Genomic DNA, 17,156 nt, shown 5'->3' with positions numbered 1-17,156 from the left:
AATGTCTGCAGCCTCTTAAGACTCTAGCCCAGCCTTCCTCAACCTGGGGCGCTCCAGATGTGTTGGACTGCATCTCCCAGAATGCTCCAGCCAGCTGGCTGGGGCATTCTGGGAGTTGTAGTCCAACACATCTGGAGCGCCCCAGGTTGAGGAAGGCTGCTCTAGATGATGATGACTTCATGATTTCAACATCAAATCAGCATTTCCCCCCTCCTTCCCCAGCCCCTGACCTGCTTTTTGTAACATCTTGTCTTATGAAAACATCTAGAGATCTCAAAAGCTTGACCTTGAGTTGTCCTCATAAAGATATTACCTTACTATGGATTTTGGCATTTTTCATATGGCTAATGTGGTTCTTTTGCTTTTTGTGTAACTTGGAGTTTTAATAAGACATATTATGTTACATAAAAACAAAGGAAGATTAACCTTTATCACACAAATATCTTTGGAAAGAAGTTTTAGGATCAATAGAAAAACACACACATATAAACTTAATAATATTGAAAAATCTTATATGTAACTACTGCTTTGTATTTTAAAAAAACTCACCAATTTCTTTGCTCCTAAATACGATCTGATCATTTTTTAATATTTGTTATTTATTTAAAATGAACTAAAATGATATTTAAAATATGGTATTATGGTATTATATATAGCACAGATAAATTAAGATTATATTATATATACTCATATACACATATGTTCTTTTGAAGAACCTGCCTACAAATGAGATTTTTGAGTTACGGGAAATTGCATATTTTGAAACTAGCTTGTCAAAAATTTATTATGGAAGGCTTTACCAGACAGCATAAAGCCTCATTCAGTATAAGATCAAATTTCAACAGGAACAGCAAGAAAACGGAAACCTTGCAATCCTTTCTTGTCCCTCAACTAGGACAGAACCTACACAAGTGTTTCTGCTGAACCCAAACTGGAAAAGAACAAAAAGTAAACATTTCAGATTATGTGTTCAGAATAAGTGTTGAACTAAAATAAATAAATAAATAAATAAAGTTGTTGTGGTACACTCACAAGCCTCACATAGACTGAATCTGGGACACCCCAAAGCAGTATCCAGATATTATAACATTGTGGTTTATTTTGGCTTCTGTAGTCAGGTCTTTAAAAGTCTGGGAAGCAACAGACAGAAGGCTACTCTGTTTCAGGCTGGAATTCACTTCCTAATGTGAAGATGTACAACTTGTTAGACAAAGGAGATGACAGAAAATCCATTAAGGAGGGAAAGACAGAACAGCTGCACAAAGTCTTTTGATTTGTAGCATTAGGAGTCATGCTTCTAGAGGCAGCACCAGCCTCTGTAACAACTACTGAATTTGTTGATGAAACACTTTCTTTCTATACTTCGTCCTAAACATCAGAACAGATGTACTTGATTAACCAATTGAAATAAATAAATAAATAAATTTATCTCAAGTCAGCTTCATAAATTCAAAATATTTAAATTAAGCCATGTAAGCTAAACTATTCCAGGTGTGCCAAAGTACTTACTAAACCTTAACCAATATCTAACCCCAAACCTAATTTTAAAAGGAAACTCACTTTAAGAGAGTGTTTAGAGCTGAGAAGCAGGGGAAAGAAAGTGGTGTCTAACTCTTTCTCTGCCTGCCATTCCCCTGCTCCGTCATTATTCTCAGTGGTTTAGCAGAGCCAGAGTTCACATGGATACAGTGCCAACACTATTTTATTAACATGGTCACTGATGACATTGGCCACCCCTCCTCGGGATTCCCTGTTCCCTCTGAACTTAGCTACAATTCTCACAGTAACTAGGAGGACATGAACTTTCCCAACAACTTGAACCAGTTAGCATGTAATGTTGGCAAATCATGGTTCAGCAGCCAGTTTGAATATTGAGCCCTATTGTTACATGACATCTGAACTAGGACACTATAGGTTGATCATGGATTAAACAGCCCACAGTTAATCTACAATTAGTAATTAGTTTAACTGTGGGTTGTTTAACCCACAATTAACTTATGGTGTCCCGGTTTGGATGTCACCTAGCAATCCCTGATTACTGGAGAACACAACGCGCATGCACTGCTACAAATTATGGGTTAATTAACCCATGATTTTCTGCAATTATGTATAAACTTCCTCTATATTGTTCTCTGTCGAAATGCAAAATGTTCTGCTGTTCCCTGTTCAAATGCAAATGCAAAATATTTTGCAGTGGCTTGGGCCAGTTCTACACCAAGCAGAATATTGCACTATGAAACTGTATGAAAGCGGTATATAAGAGGTAGGAGCCACACCAAGCAGGATATAGCACTATGAAACCAGTATATGGTATGTGTGATGGGCCCCAACAGTTGTCAGTGCACTTCAATATCATTATAAAGCAGTAGTATGGCTCCTGTCTCTTATATACTGCTTTCATAGTGCTATATCCTGCTTGGTATCGATCTGGCCTTGGTCTTGAATGATTAATAGTAGCTACTGGAACTACTTTGTAGCTTTGGATCTACATAGCTTCATGTATTTTTGGACTCTTCTTGGTGTCATGCCTATGGGGCCTGTTATGATGAGTGTCTGCATTTCAGCATTTAACACTACCCCACTAACTATACCTAAGTAGCTTTATATCACGATTGGATTGCAAACATCAACACCCAGAACGTTCAACCAGGCACTAGAACTCAAAAACAGTCATAGAGTCCACTGACATTGCTGCCTGCTTAGACCCTCATTCCCACCAATTGTCCTGGCTAACAACGACTGGGCCATGTTAGATTTCCTACAATGCTATTAAGTGAGCAGTTTCTCAAACTCTGGTGCTGCTGCCACCAGGTTAGCCCATGGCCAAGGACTAATGGGACCATCCCTTAACAGAGACCCTATCAAACCTGGTGCCAGTCCTGGTTTTCAATGTGTGGCAGCTGAACCTAAATTGGAATCAAATGAAACCAAGTCACAGTTTGACTCCCTAATCTGCAAACTGCAACCCATAACAGAATAGAAAAATATGCTTTATAATACTTATGTTGCCTGATAATATGCAAAAGTGGACTTAACAGTAACATCAGAAAAATGCCTATCTGGCAGTGAAAAACTGAAGGGAAAATAACCCATTATATGATGCAGAGGTTATAAAATTTGTAATCAGTCCCTGAACTGCCACTTTATGTTACAAGATGGCAGCGGCTGCACTGCATTAATGGATATAAACATTTTGTGTCAGTGGACCATTGTGTCACAGAACGTTTTACATGCTCCAGTCTGTCAAAAATTAAGTTTTATTTGTTTTGTTTTTGGAATGCTGTTTTGCTGGCAAAACTTCAGGTTTTGAGACCACAAATGGAAAACTCGTTATAATCCAGTCATATAATAGAAGTGAATCTGATGTCAGAACAACTTGGTTTGTGTTGTTCTGCAATTCCTTTCCTGAGGTGTGGGGCCTATTATCAAGTAAAGAAGTGGAGGGATGGGTGGGGGGTGTTTCAGACTGAGCAGAGGAATGCTGGGATCAGGAAGCATCTGTTTATGCATTTGAAATCACCTTGTCAAGGGGCTGTCTAAACATTGCCTTTGCCCCAGAGTGGATCCGAATCCATGCTGCTTTGGTTATATGATGAAGCCGCCGATTCAGAGCCACCCTGGGGCAAAAAGCTGAAGAAGTGCATTGGAAAAGTCGGTGAGTTACCCTGAATTTTCCTACCCAAATGAGGTCAGCTCTTCTGCTATCTGTCATCCGGTGCAATGCTTCTTCACCAAGGAAAAAGGAAAGGAACCTCTCGTGCAAGCACTGAGTCATTACTGACTCTTGGAGGGATGCCAGCTTTCACTGAAGTTTTCTTGGCAGGCCTTATAGCGGGGTGGTTTGCCGTTGCCTTCCCTGGCCGTTATTACCTTTCCCCCAGCTAACTGGGTACTCATTTTACCGACCTCGGGAGGATGGAAACCTGAGTCGACCTGAGCCAGCTGCCTGAAACCAGCTTCTGCTGGGCTCGAACTCAGGTCATGGGGAGAGTTTCAGCTGCAGAAACTGCTGCTTTACTGTTCTGTGCCACACGAGGCTCTTCTTCACCAAGAGGCAGTGTAATTTGGACAATACTTCAAATCCCAGTGTTCACTGGACTGGTCCTTAGAACTTAGGACACAGCTGTTGTTCTTTATGCTATTTTGTTGGTGGTGGTGGGAGGGTGAGTTGGCTTGTCAGACTTTAATGTTGAACTGCTATGTTTAACATTTCTGTTTTTATGTTGGCCACCTTGAGCTTGGGAAAGGTATAACAAAAAAGAAAAAGAAGCTTCAGTTGTATTTCAGTTATTGTATTTCAGTTCCTGGTCTGTAAAATGAGAATAATCATGATCTTCCACAATAGGTGTAAAATTAGAATCTCTATTTTGAGACTGATAAAGTGAAATAACTTTAACAAACTATCTCATTTAATGCTGCATTACAACTTGGCAGTGCCGAAAGAACAGCTTGATTTATACACCCAGCATTACCTAGCAGTCACCCCAGGATCCCTGGCATATTGATTCTCATGAATCAATGTGAGTTTCTCTCTGAATTCCACTGAATTCAACTCAGGAAAGGGATTCTCTGAAACTGCATTTCTACTGCAGAAAACATACACGTTGGGCCCTGAACAAAACATTGCAGCATATCTGCTTTGAATATATTTTTGCCCCTTACAGAACAGTGGGATAAAAGTCTTAAATAAACCCCCAGCCATGAATAAGAGTGCTCTTTTTAGGGCTCCAAGCCAGCCTGGAACAAAATCTTTGTAGGGTTTTGGAATTTAATGGAGGGGAAAGACTTCAGGGTTAGGGTTAGGGTTAGGGTTCATCCTTTCTCCTTTCCCACTGTCCTGAAACTTTCCACCACTGTGCTATATAGGCCTATGTGGTGCTTTATTGCTATATAGCATGGGAGGGGAAGCAAAGTTAAAAACAAACAAAAAACCCACCAAAAACAAAAAACCCTCCACAGCTCTCCCCTTGAAACCTCCCCATATCATGTGGGGAAGGAAGTTTTTAATCTGATGACATATCCTTTAGTGATTAGAGTCTAATCCCTTCCTCAAGGATACTTATGAAGGCTCAAACAGGACAACTCCCTCTTTCCTTGTCCCAGAGATCCCCCCTTTCCCCCAGTGGACATTTTATATGTCCTGGAAACTGACAGACCGTTTTGTTTTGATGGCCCTGATTCAAAACTGATTGGCATGGGTCTATCCAAGTTTGGTATTAGAGGGAATGATGAAATTATACCTTCTTCCTTATCTGTTATATTGTCTATATAATCTGTGACAAATTTGATTAATTTTATTAACTCATGGATTCATCATGTTTTGCTCATTTTAAACCCTATTATTCTTAAGAAGCCATAAAAGTTGAAGAGCTTCCTCCTCCCATATCATCTTGCCTGCATCCCAAGCTCTGATGAGGAGTCTCTTGTCGTCCCAAGAGTTGCTGATGTAAGACTGTTTGGGTTATATGACAGTCAGTGCCTTCTCTATGGAAGCGCAACTAGTTGAGGAACAACTTTGCATGGTGACGCCCACTTAGCCCCCTTGCTTTTTTTACTCCACCACTGGTTAAGTCAGTACTGTTTAGGTGTGCATTTTACTGTTTTGTTTTGGGTTTTTGTTTTAAACACCCTATGCTGCATTGTTTATTTTGTGATTGGTTGTGACTATATGATTAATTGCTTTAAACACCCTATGCTGCATTGTTTATTTTGTGATTGGTTGAGACTATATGATTAATTGCTTTAAACACTGTGAGCTGCTGTTTCAAGTATTGGTGTTGTGTGTATGTTTTTTCCAGTAAAAGAGTGGGATATAGCTTTTATAAATACATTTTCTGAACAAACACCATCTTGGTTGGGAACCTAAAGGGCCATCTGAGCCACCCTGTCTTCCTTTCCACAGTTGCCTGGGAACCATCAAATGGAGTAAAGCTGTACAGCTTCTTCCCATTTGCCTGGTACAAGATCTGTCCATGCGCAGCAACTGAATTGACAGCACAGGACCAGAGGACTCATCAGAATAGCCCCACTACTGGTGATGCACTACACCTAATCATGTCAAAATGATAGCATAAAATTATTGGCCATCAGAACCCCAACCCCACTTAAAAATGAAAGTGTTTCTAGACTGTATAAGTCCATACATTACTTGCACAATTGTAATAAAATAATGACAAACTATTAAAAATAAAGTAGTAAAAGTTATCCAAATTTATTGTTTTTCCATTCTTATGATTTCAGAGACTTGATTTTGAAATATATGAAATTTAGGGCAATAATTTCAAACTGTGGAATAACTGCAATTCACCTATCAAAATCTGCAAATTACCTGCTCCCTTCCACCTTGTAGCTCATTTCTGAATTAATTCTTGATATTGATCCCACTTTAGGATCCAGGGGGAAAACTCATTGGAAGGCAGTATAAAAATATATAAATAAATGAACTTTGAATGACTGTTTTCCAAAATTACACCAGTGTAAAACAGACACACACCATTAAGGTTTTTTTTTAACTATCTTGGAAGAAAATTAATATTTGCTGGTATACATTAGTGATATTAGTTACTCAAAATCTATTGCAGATGAATGGTACAAACACTTATATGTGTAGTGTGCCTGTATAGGACTATGATCTTAATGGTCTCCCTAGCTGTGAATGTATTATCTAGATCAACAATAAATTCTATTTACACTTCTTTACTACAGGTTGACATTTGGAAAGGTCTGCTGTTTAATCATTTATTTCCCCCCAATTCCTGTCAATCACAACTTCCCAATATGGTCTTCAGCAGAACTTGTGCATTCATGAATTTTTATGAGGGCGAACAGGAAGGATTTTGGATTCAGCAATTAAAAACACATTTTGAAAGTACATTAGAACTAAATTGACAAATTCTCAAACGTGAGCCTTCTTGTTCAGGTTTAGAATATATTGAAATCTACCTTTCTAAAGATGAATGCTAAAAGTAGGCCACTTTTAGAAACTCCATACAGGTATTTTTACAACTCAAGCAAGAACACGAATATTTAGAAGTATGTCCCACAGACCTCAATGGGTTTTGATTTTCTAGCAAGAGTGCTTAGTGTGATATATCTGAAGTTGCAATTCTGATCCTATAGTTTACAGTAAGAGGTAAGTATAACAAAATCAAATGCAACAGTATTTGAATCAGTGCAATATAACAAATGGTGGCATTGCATGAACATAGCAAAACACCTACAGTATTGCACAGATCCAATCATGTTATGTGGCTGCACCATGCATAAACATGTACGAATCAGATGCAGGTCAAGAAGAAGGATCCATCGGGTTATGGGCATTGGAATAGCAATGTGACCTGAATAAGTGCCCTTTCTTGGTTGGTCAATGCTTGAAGACTATAGTAAGGGTAGTCACCATTTCTACAGTGGTCGCCTTTTGGGTTCCTTTTGTTTACAATGCTTGAAGACAGTAAGACGAGCAAACCATTGAATACTGACAGAAGCCAAGCAGAGATGAACAGGAGGTGGCAGACTGTAGCGACCAGAGGTACAGTTAGAGATGGTGATCATTTGCCAGGAAATCCAGCATAAAGAGAGAACAGGTAGCAGTAATCAGCAGGTCTGTGAGAGTACCCAGGCAGTAGCATACAGCTTATTCCAAACATTTCCAGAACAAAATAGAGTCCCATATAGTAATGCAGCCCCTGAATATTGCTTTAAGCCCCTTCCCCCAGTGCTATAAGAAATTGATCTCTTAAAGGGGCACCTCTTGAGCCTGAAGCCTAGCAGTGTTTGGCATTTTGTAGTTTCTTGGTAGTCTCTTGTCATTCCTAGCAAGAAAGGACAGGTGAACATGTGGGTTTAGCCAATAAACGCCTTGAACGGTTCAGGCTGCACACTCAGGCTGTTTAGATTTCTGGATCCTGGGTCTGCATCGGACTGGAAGGGCTCTGCAATACAGGACCCTATCTGCTTATTATTGGACTTGGCTTTCAGGCCCCTGTAAAGACACAAGCCCTCTGTTTCTATGACCTTTGGTTCAGAGTTCTTGAGGACACTATCCAGGTCTGGGGTCATGACAGCAACCCCCTGTGAGTTACTATCTGGGTCCAGGACTTGCTGAAAATTTAAGGGGGACCCTGAGAAGATGTTATCTGGTGGATCTCATCACTAGTTATGTTTCTTCCTGTGACATCAGCAACAGCTTTCTCTCCATTACACAAAGGAGAGGCAGAAGTAGCTGCTATTGCATGTCACTGGTAGGTAGTCAATAATGGCTGGTAGGAGCAGCAGCCACTGGAACTGCAGCTAGAGGAAGGGGGCAGTTTACTCATTTATCCAAGTGGGTGAGTGAATGTGCAAGTGGCAAGGAGCACCATCAGCACTGGTTGCCTGCCAGCTCCCTTCAGGCAGAATATGAGCAGAGTATGAACCTCCAGATTGGACAAGTTCTTATGGATGTTGGACGTTGTAGTCCAACACACCTGGAGGGCATCAAATTGTGGAAGACTGGTCTAAATGAGCAAGATGCTGTCAACTGCCATGCTCCAGTGCAAGTCATAGGAGAGAAAAATCAGTGGAGGCTGGTAGCTCTGATTTCATTGGGGATGTGAAACCAGCCATTGGGGATGTCAGAACCAGCCAGAACTCTAAAGGAGCTATCCAAGGTGCTAAATCACATACCAAGACTAGGTTCAGCACCCTGGGCAGAGGAATAGCAATGTGACCTGAATAAGTGCCCTTTCTTGAGATCTGGCTGGTTCTGACTAAAACCCAGAATGGATTCATAGCCCCACTGAAATTGGAGCCACCAGTCCCCACAGGTAAAAATAGAATCATCGAATTTTAGAGTTAGAAGGGACCCTGGAAGTCACCTAGTCTAATACATTGCAGGATACAAGCACAGCATCCCTGAGGGATGGCTGTCCAGCCTATTTAAATACCTCCAGCAAAAGAGAGCCACCGATTCCAAAAGCAGTACTTTTACCATTAGGAAATGTCTCCTAACATTTAACTGAAATCTGCTTCCTTGAGATTTCTAGTCCTGCCCCCCTTGGTGCAACAGAAAAAAAGTCTGCTCCATCTTCTGCATGGCCAGCTTTGAGATATTTGAAGACAGCTATCATGTCTCCCCTTAATCATCTCTATTGAATACCTTCCTTTCCCCCAGTTGTAGTGCCAGAGTAATTCACTGCTCACATTGCAAGATAACACATTTTCTATATTGCCTATTATGTAAAGAGTGGGCACAACAAGGTGATGATCAAAGCTGTTTGTTCAGCAAAGACCCGCTCATCAGAACTGGGACATGTCACTAGAATGAGGGGTCATCTTCCACAATTATGCTATTTGTAAACAGTAGGCAAAACGTCTGTGAAGCTCCCTTCCCCACAAAAAGCATGGATTTACAAACTACACTGCAAAAAGGGAAATCCACTTCTCAGCCCCCAGCTTTTCCCATAATGCAATTACCACAGCAAGTGAACAAAAATAACTCTGCTTTCTAAACTGGAAATGCTGGGAGGAGGAAAGGGAGGGGTGAGCGAAGACAGAATCTTGCATGGTCATTGCAAAAAAAGTGAAAGGCATCACTTTGAGAGAGATGCTGAGATTAACAGGAGCGCCATGTAGAGACAGTTACATTTTTATAAAGGCTATACATTCATAACCCTAGTTTTGTCTTCTTCTTAATCTGTAAGTGCTTCTCCCATCATGGCCTCTTATTTTCAAGTAATTATACACAGGATCAGGTTGTTGGTCTGTTATGTATTTTTAACAATCATGGTACATAATGAGCAATCCAGTGTTGAAATGCTCAGTTAAGGCTAGTGCATGTTCTGAGCCAGTTACAATTTTGTGTTCTTTCTTCTGCAGTGCTTATACTAATTAAAAGAACCTTATTAGTGCTTCTTTTGCTTTTCTTTACAATGCTTGTGCAGCTCTTGTGAAAGCATATTTTGTAGTCATTTCATCTCGATTCACACCTTCCATTATCGCACTTAGAACCATTATCACTTTTTACATCTCACCTGCAGTACTGCTTCAGTTGAGATAAACTAACAGCACTAAAATGCACTGGAATGGTTCCCATGATCACCAGAGCCTGCTGTGGCTTATTAGCTATGTTGCCAATCCAAGCCCCTGCTGCTGTTTGTTAAATCTGAATCGAGCAATGGTGGGTTGTTGGGGTGGTCACTCAGAACCCATGGGCTCTTTTAGGTTTGTGGGTAGCTTCTCAATCACCCCAAATATACATAATGGTGGGCACCACGGAGTCAAGCCCTGCGGGAAAATTCACCCAGTGGCTTGTTGTGTCTGAACTGGGTGACTGTATTCATTGCATGTTTCTTTAACTATCCACAGGCAGCGCAGTTACTTTACACATGGCTGTATAATAAATGCTCTAGGTAAAAAAAATGGCAAGCCATCCTGGAAAGCCCTGAAGTGGTAGATGAAGTGGTAGATGTTCTCCTTTTCATATGGTCACCCTAATAGTGTGATGCCTTGTCTGCAAGCATTTGACTCACTGTAAGCGGAACATAAGTCTTTCAGCCATGCAAAGTAGCTTGCCAAGTGTCTGAAACCTGTCATGTTTTTGCAATTCCAGTTAGGCAGCAAAGACAGAAGGTTGATCAAGTACCTGATGACCTGCCATAACTGAGTGGTTGCAGTTTGACTACATGGGTCACAAATTATTCTGGCCTATTGGAACATATTCTGTAAAAAATATCCTGTCTCTTCTGTTCCCCAAGGCTGATAACTGTACAGTTATTTATTTTCCAAATACAGATAAATACAGAACAACATCATAACTGGAGGATTCATATCAGAAACTCAGGACTAATGCTTGAATGAAGACCTGATTTCTGCAATATTAAAGAGAGCATCCCCCATGATCATAATTCCATACTGAAAGCACAAGAAATGGATCCACATGGAAATAGCTTGCAATAAAGGAGGGAAAGGTATGATCCCAAGGAAAATGAAAATAATTTAAAATAAACAATGCAATAGAGTATTTTAAGAACTGGGAACACCATGGTATGCACAAGAGTAATGGAGCAAACTAAGATGTTATGCTGGCATTACAAAAATGTTATTCCAGCACTGTAGGCAGCTACTGCTGGTAGACAAATATTTATTACTAGCTGTACCCTGCCACACGTTGCTGTGGCTCAGTCTGGTTAAATTGAAAAGAAAGAAAAGACAAAGCGGATGTTTCTAATATGTTTAATTTCACAATTCTTGTGGATATACAATATTTTTAGTTGTTCCATTGTCTGTGTAGATATAGAGATTGTCTGGTTTGCCGACTCTAGAACACGCAACATATAATTGTCCATGCGAGAAGCAATCTGTGTCTAGATCTAAACCGCACAATTCTAAAGATTGGCCCTGAGCTTTGTTGATGGTGATTGCAAACGCCAATCGAATTGGGAATTGCAATCTCTTAAATTGAAATGGCATATCTGTTGGAGTCATAGGAATGCGAGGAATGAGGACATCTTCACCTTTGAAAGGTCCTGTCAAGATTGATCTCCGACTATAACAATTGCCACTTCGTCTATAGTTGGAGCATTGAATCTTCGCACATGTTCTCCAGCAGGCGTTTTGTCAGCATGAATAACAATCTTGTGTGTATCAGATGGCATCATGTCAATTGCTGTTTTGAACAAATGTACTAAATTGTTTTTTTCGTGAAGTAGCTGTTGCAGTTTTGAAACGATGGACCTTTTTATGCCGGTATAAATTCCGCAGTGTGCATTCAATTCATCATTGCCATCACCAATGAAATACATTTGTAGGAATTTATGTTGACTATCTTGAAACGGAAGGAAGGAGCCAGCTTTATGATAAATTTGTCCTTTGACTTTGAAAGTTGGCATAAATGGAGCTGTGATGATTTCTGCGCCGAACGACGTCATTTGGAAGCATGAGTTGTATTTCCTGATGTTAGATAGGAAATGCTTTGATTCTGCGGTATATCCGGCAAGCAAAGTTTGTAATGGCTCTGGTGGTCCTCCAAGTTGAGGCAGTTTAATTTTTCCAGCAGCGCAACACATTCCTTTTGTTTCTCCATTAAATTTAAGAGTCTTGCAATAAGGACACACTTCAGTCATAGTGCCGATGAGAACATGCCGCCTCAAACTATAATCATCAGCTGGGTTGTACCGGAATGCAAGGCGATTGTAATCGTGTGATTGTTTACCACGGAGTCGTGTTTGACGCTGATGTGCTGTTTCTCGTTGACGTCTTTCAGCCACTCTCAGCCTGTCGCATTCATTCTGTTGAGAACAAAGCAGATCTGAAGCTGTAGAACGCGATTGCCGTGCTCTCAATCGTGCATCCTCAAGTCTGGCTGAACGTTGCTTGGCTGGTTCCTTGGCACGTATTTGAGGCATTCTTTTTCTTTTTTTCTCGTGTGCTGATGCCCGTTCTTCCTCAGTCTGATTTGCAATTTCTCGTCGCAGTGCTTCCGCTCTGCGAGTACGACGACCTAAGTGTGATCTTCTGTGAGGCATTATTTGGATGAAGTAAAGCAGATTGTTTGGTTTTTTAAAAAGGATGTTTTTACGGTGAGAGGGTTAGCAGAAACTCCTGGCAGTTACCTTTCTTCAGAACGTGTAACTGTCACAGGTGTGACATCTATATTCACTCAGCCAATTGTGAGAAAACATGCAAATAGGAGAGGAGGCAGAGGCAGCGGATTGGCCTACTGGTTGGCAATGTCACAATGATCAGCAGGACTGGTTTTGAGGAGGCCTATTTCTTCGATTTTAAGACGAACCTTGACCCCATAGAGAACATAGTTACATAACAACGCTCGCGTATTCGAACGCAACGCTGTGTCAAAATTTCAAAGCAATTGGTGAAGAACTTTCGGAGATATAAAAGCATGTTTTTACGGTGAGAAGGTTACTGGAAACTCCTGGCAGTTACCTTTCTTCTGAACGTGTAACTGTCACAGGTGTGACATCTATATTCACTCAGCCAATCGCGAGAGTACATGCAAATAGGAGAGGAGGCAGAGGCAGCGGATTGGCCTACTGGTTGGTGATGTGACAATGATCAGCAGGACTGGTTTTGAGGCCTATTTCTTCGATTTTAAGACAAACCTTTGACCCCATAGAGAACATAGTTACATAACAACGCTCGCGTATTCGAATGCAATGCTGTGTCAAAATTTCAAAGCAATCGGTGAAGAACTTTCGGAGATATAACGACAGTAACGAACGGTCTTTTTCATTTTTATTTATATAGATAATTGTGATGAGATAACAGAGGAATGTTTGAATACATTAATTAGTACTTACAAACATATGTTACTATTTTGGTCATACTTAGCTTGTCAGCAGTAAATTGCAAGCACAATAGAAATAGGGTGTTTTCTGTTTTTTAAAAAAACGCATTCTATTTCCTAGTTCTGAGAGGCAGGGGAAATGACAGGTAAATTCATCATCAAGTTTTAAAAGCAGTGGTTGGTTATAGGCTTCCAATTAGACCAAGCAGCCATTCTGAATGTTGACTTTTGTTTGTAGCCAGGCAAATTTTCTCAAAACCTGGAGAATCTAAACTTTCTGGCACTGCTTGATCAAGAAGGATGAAATTGCACTCATGCAATTGCACTCATGCAATTATTAGATTGTAAGCCTATGCGGCAGGGTCTTGCTATTTACTGTTTTACTCTGTACAGCACCATGTACATTGATGGTGCTATATAAATAAATAATAATAATAATGGCAGTTTTTTGTACAGCTTTTCTTCACCAGTTGCCATTATATTTAAGAAGGAATATTACCAACATCCATTTGTGTAATCAGACTGCAGTACTGCTGCTAAAAGTAGAATGTTAAGTTTAAAAAAGCAATACCTGTGTTGAAGCTTAGCAATTACTTCTTTTTCTGCAATTTATGTTTCACAGATAAATAAATTTAACAGCAAACTCCATGCCACGTCCATTCTATCACATCCAGCATAATCCCAGCACAAAATATGTTTTGTGAAATGTAAAGACTGGATTTTCCACCAGCTTTGACTAGGGAGTAGAATTAGTGTAACTGTACTAATAAGTATTTTGTTGAAACGAAAAGAAAAGCTTTTTCCAAACTTCTTCTAAGAACATAATTACCTTTACTTAATGGAAACTAACAACAGCAGATTTTAAAATTGTTCAAGTTTATTTCAACAAGTCAATTTATAATCCTGGAATAGAACATTAAGAATAATCTACTGAGCAAACAAGCAACGACCCTGTTCAGACAACACGCTCAGCCATGGTGTTTAAGCATTTTGAGTAAAACATTACGCTTAGTGTGTCATGTGAACCATGACTTAGTGTGTCCTGTGAACCATTCCTAACCATGGTGGCTACATAATCACAAGCCAGTATGGTGTAGTGGCTAAAGTATCAGACTGGGAGTCTGGAGATCCAGGTTCTAGTCCCCACACAGCCATGGAAACCCACTGGGTGACTTAGGGCCAGTCACAGACTCTCAGCCCAGCCTACTTCACAGGGCTGTTGTTGTGAAGATAAAATGGAGAGGAAGAAGATTATGTATGCTGCCTTGGGTTCCTTGGAGGGGAAAAGGTGGGATATAATGTAATAATAAATAAAAATAAAATTTAAACACGCTCACTAACCATTTGCTGCAAAAGCGCTAGCCGTATAACCTTGGCTTAGTGTATTGTCCAAACAGGCCCAATATTTTCAGCTTTGAAAAGAAAGTGGAGAATTTTGAAGTGCTACTGTTTTATGACATGTAATTTAAAATATCCATAGTGTGAGGCAGAGTTTTTTTCATTAATAAATATCAAATAATTTTTATTTCTTTTCCAGGGACATCAAGAGACAACAGCTGCACATGGAATAAAACAAGACTGGAACATTTCCTTGTTCTGGTGCTGGGAATGGCTCCTAAACTGGATCAATGTCAAGCACCAGAGTCTCTATGCCAGTGCTCTGGGGATGCCTTCACGTGGTGCAACTGCACCAAGCAAATTTTTTAGGATGAGGGTGTAGTGAAGGGGATGTGAAGCGATTTGTACCCACTAGCAATGATAGGAAACTCAGTTCTGAGTGCCACTCTTTATGTTGCCAAAACAGCACCACCAACCACAGATAGGTATGAGGAGAACTGTTTTAACTCCAAAGTTTGCAGATATGCACACACAAAAAAGACTTTAAGGGGAAAAACTTAATTAAGAGGAGGGAAGGACACTTCCTAAGGATCCCAATGATATCTAAGCATGTTCAGTGGGCATGAAATGCTGACTGTAGCGGGTGGGGGTGGGGGGAGAAGAAAACCAGGAAGTAGGAATGGAATGGAAAAGGGCACAGCTGGAATCCTGAGCAAAAGCACACTGCAACATTTTGTTGCAGGTCCTACTCGTGTTCCCTAAGGGCCATCAGTGTGGGAATACCTTGCTAGTTCTAGATTAACCTTGTTCTAAGCAGTTTAAAAGAGTGTATAAAACATCCAGAGAGAGATGTTTTATATTTGATTCCTCGCTCTCCTTTATTCCTCATATTGAGGCAGTAGCTAAATCCTGTTGTTTTTTCCTGTATAATATTGCCAGGATTCGATCACTTTTGTCTGTCTCTTCTGCCAAAATGCTTGTTCATGCACTGGTTATTTCTCGGTTGGACTACTGCAACCTTCTTCTCTCTAGCCTTCCTTCTTCTCACATCAGTCCGTTGGTTTCTGTCCACCACTCTGCCGCTAAAATCATCTTCTTGGCTCGCCGCTCTGACCATGTAACTCCACTTCTGAAATCTCTTCATTGGCTTCCAATTCACTTCAGAATCCAATATAAACTTCTCCTGTTGACCTTCAAAGCTTTTCACGGTCTAGCTCCTTCCTATCTCTCCTCTCACACTATTGCCCCGCTCGTGCTCTTCGCTCCTCTGATGCCATGCTTCTCGCCTGCCCAAGGGGCTCTACTTCCCTTGCTCGGCTTCGCCCATTTTCTTCTGCTGCCCCTTACACCTGGAACGCTCTTCCGGAACATCTGAGATCTCTTCCGGAACATCTGAGATCCACTTTAAAAGTTCAATCACAGCTTTTAAAGCTCTGCTAAAAACTTTTCTTTTTCCTAAAGCTTTTACAACTTGATGCTGTTTGGACTTTATACTGTTATACTGTTAGTTTTACCCTACCCTGCGCCTGTTTACCCTACCCAGTGCCTGTTTGCATTCTCTTCCCCTCCTTATCGCTCTACTATGATTTTAATAGAATGTAAGCCTATGCGGCAGGGTCTTGCTATTTACTGTTTTACGCTGTACAGCACCATGTACATAGATGGTGCTATATAAATAAATAATAATAATAATAATAAAGATGGGTACTGGGGGAGGGGGAATTAAAGGATTTTGATGCCAAAGGTAATGAGATGCAAGAGTTATCCATAACATATCTATGCGGAACACAAATGCCACAGGCCTACTGTTAGCTCTTAGGAAAGCTTTTTTTGTTTCTGGTCACAATACATTTGTTAGATGTTGAATGTGCTGCAAAACTGTATTGTTTTTTGCTTCAACAAACTACTATGGCTACCCCTTTGGAATGAATAACTATTTCTTGCCTGTTACTCAAAAAGAATAACAATGTTCTCTCTAAAATGGTGTTAAGACATTTTAAGAGGCAGTTTAGTAACCCCTCAAATTATAGCACATATATTAGTGTCTATTATCACTGTTTGCAAAACCATATAAATATTAAGCATACTGTTATATTATAATCTATACACCCCATGCCTAAATTTAGGGGGGGAAATCCAGTGAAAACACTTATACAGTGCAATCTCATGTCAGTTTACTCATCAGTATGTCTTACAAAGTTCAATGGACTTATTGGCAGCTGCTTTCAGTTGGGGTGTGTGTGTGTGTGTGTGTGTGTGTGTGTACACATGTATGCACGCACGTACATAGGGAGATACATAACACTTTTTGCCACACTGAAAAAAAAATCACTGAAGAGTATGACAACCAATTTAGCATCACCTTTAATTTCACCTTTTAGGCTTGTCTCTAGAAGTGATGGGTGAAGTTCTAGAGCCAATTAACAAATGAATTTTTAAAATGAGCAAGTAACTTATTTAAGAATTTTTAAAGAAACAAGAAATTCTGATCAAAAATAGACTTATTGTTATAATGATCACATTACCAAGGACCGAA

Source organism: Elgaria multicarinata, chromosome 10 (genome assembly GCF_023053635.1).
Source record: "Elgaria multicarinata webbii isolate HBS135686 ecotype San Diego chromosome 10, rElgMul1.1.pri, whole genome shotgun sequence".
NCBI classification, from domain to species: Eukaryota; Metazoa; Chordata; class Lepidosauria; order Squamata; family Anguidae; genus Elgaria; species Elgaria multicarinata.
This window is presented reverse-complemented; position numbering follows the sequence as displayed.